The sequence below is a fragment of the Galeopterus variegatus genome, unplaced genomic scaffold (assembly GCF_000696425.1).
Source record: "Galeopterus variegatus unplaced genomic scaffold, G_variegatus-3.0.2 Scaffold216, whole genome shotgun sequence".
Lineage (NCBI taxonomy): Eukaryota > Metazoa > Chordata > Mammalia > Dermoptera > Cynocephalidae > Galeopterus > Galeopterus variegatus.
This window is the reverse complement of record NW_007726327.1, coordinates 634,240-637,103: the sequence shown is the minus strand read 5'-3', so window position 1 is coordinate 637,103 and position 2,864 is coordinate 634,240.

Here is a 2,864-nt window from a genome sequence, read left to right as displayed (position 1 = left end):
AAAGGGTACACACTGTACGGTTGAGGCAGCTGAGATGTGTTATCCACAAATACAGAAATTGTGTCGAGGGCCAGCCCGTGGCTCACTTGGGAGAGTGCGGTGCTGATAACACCAAGGCCACGGGTTTGGATCCCATATAGGGATGGCCGGTTGCTCACTTGTGAGAGCGTGATGCTGACAACACCAAGTCAAGGGTTAAGATCCCCTTACCAGTCATCTTTTAAAAAAAAGAAAGAAATTGTGTCTGTCTAGTCATCTTTTAAATAAAAGAAAGAAATTGTGTCTGTCTGGAGCTGGCCAGTTAGCTCATTTGCTTGGAGTGCAGCCTTATAACACCAAAGTCACAGGTTCAGATCCCTGTACCAGCCAGCCTCCAAAAGAGAAAAAGAAATTGTGTCTGTCTGTACAGATCCTAGCATATAGTAGGTATTCGACAAAGGTTTGTTGAGTTAGTGAAATGTGTATAATAGTTCAGAGAAACTGAGGCAAATATGAGGTGTTTTGGTAATCCATTATTACATAACAGCCACCCCAAAACCCAATGGCTTAATCATTTCTTTTGCTCATGGATCTGCAGTCTGGGCAGGCTCAGCACGTGTCTCTGCATTACCCCAGAGTAGCGACTGGAAGGCCCGTTCACACACATCTGGTGTTTGACACTGGCTGTCAGCTGGGACCTCAGCTAGGACTGGGGCCAGACATCTACACGAAGCCTTGCATGTGGCCGCCTGGCTTCCTCACACCATGGTGGCTGGGTTCCAAGGGTGAGTATCCCAACAGAAGACCAGGCAGTAGCTGTGTCACCTTTAATAACTTCACCTTGAAAGACACATGAAATAACTTCTGCCATAATCATGCCCCATCAGACCCAGGAAGAAGGAACACAGATCCCACCTCTCAATGGAGGAGTGTCACTGTCATATTGGAAGAGAAGCATGTGCTATAGGACATACTGGCACTACCACCTTGGAAAAATATAATCTGCCACGTGAATCTATGTAGTAGTCCAGGGGAGAGATGTCAAAGACTTAAATCAGGTCAGAGGTGATAGGGGCCTTTTCTTCTGTAACTTTAGGAATGTCACTAAATCTCACTTTTCTTACCTGTAAAACGAGGAGACCCAACAAGCTGATCTCTGAGATCCCTTCCAGCTCTAGCAGTGAGCGATTCCTGAATTCTACACAACCACACTCCTCACCCACCATGGTTCCTCCGTTTCCCCCCAGTATCCATATCCACCTCCTCCCGCCTCTGCTCTCTCATCCTGGGTGCCCTTGGGGCCAATGTTTACTCCACAAATAGCATCACAATCCATGCTACATATTTATTTCAGACTAAAAATAAGTGGAGTGGGAGACCTTTAAAGACAGGTGAGAAGACCCTGAGACCCATCAGTCTCCCACTCCACCTGCTGGTGCTTGTCACTGTAGAAGCTACTGGCAACAAACATATGATATGGCCTCCACCCCCACGGAGTTCATAATCTAACTGGGGAGAGAGAACAAATGGGCACGAAGTGTCATAAAAATAATCTAGGGCTGCTGAAGATACGCAGAGGGAAGTTCAAAGGAGAGAAGCCTCTGAGTGGGCTGGGGCATCCAGGAGGGCTTCCTGGTGGAGCTGGGCCCTCCTGGATGGCAAGCGTTTTCTCAAGCCCAGAAGAAGGGGGTGAACATTCTTGTAAAGCAAGATCCCAGTAGGAGTCAGGTGTGGGTCCTCCCAGCAATCCATACTTACCCCCAGTGAGAAAGAGAAGGGGCCAGTTTAAGATTCCTATGCCTGAGAACTTAACAGCCATCTGTCCCTTTGATTTAGGGACTGGGCTACTCAGATATGAGAACAGGCTTCAAGTGAGGCTGCAGACCTTAGCGAACAGTAGAAGCCCCAGAATTACTATGTAGGAGGGGTTGATGGACGGGGGGAGAATCTGACTATAAGGGACCTAGGACACTTTACTGGAGGCTGAATCTGCATGTATTACTTTTAAAACATATTTACTAAGCACCTAATATGTATCTAACACTGTTCTAGGAAATAGATTGGTTATTGTTTTTTAAATAATGCTCTGAGACTTTTTAGAACCAGTGGACTGTTTTAACATAGACTGAGGATCTATCTGGGGGCAGCTTACCGGAACTGAAACATTCTAAGGAGCAAGCCATGCTTTGGGCCACCCTGCCAGGAAGGCTGGCCCAGGAGGAGATCCCAAGCTCTGATCTCAACGCCTCCAGCCAGGCTGAAGCTCTGTCTCTGTCCAAGGTGCTGAAAGCACTTCATGCCAAGCTCGGCAGGAAACCAGGCAGGGCAGCCCAGGTGACCAAGACTGGGGCCCTCTTCAGAACACAGTGAATTAGACAGCCATCCCAAACCATGAAAATCCTTCTGGAACTGGACAGTAGCTCCAGGAGGCAGCATCTGAAGAAGCAAAAGCTGGCTTTGCCGGTCAGTGCTGAGAAACCCAGATCTCATATGTGTCCAGAATACACTTTCCTCACTCCCCACCCCTCACTGCCATCAGAAAAAAGCATGGATATGACCCTGGACTTTACACTTGCAACTCTTGGGATTTCCTTTGGAAGTTTCTGTTGCTTTATGAAATATTACAGCCAGAAGCGAACACTTTTATATTTTAGAGGATAAAACAGAGATTCAGAGTGGTGAGGATTCTTCCTCCAAGTTGTGCTACAAGTTAGGAATGGAGCTGGACAAGAAGCCAGGTATCCTGGTTCTTAGTCAAGTGATTTTCCCACCCCACCAGGTCAGGCTGGGAATTATATCCCATATATAAAAAAGTGAAAAAAATAGGGAATTCAAGACGTGTGTGTGTGTGTGTGTGTGTGTGTGTGTGTGTGTGTGTGTGTGTG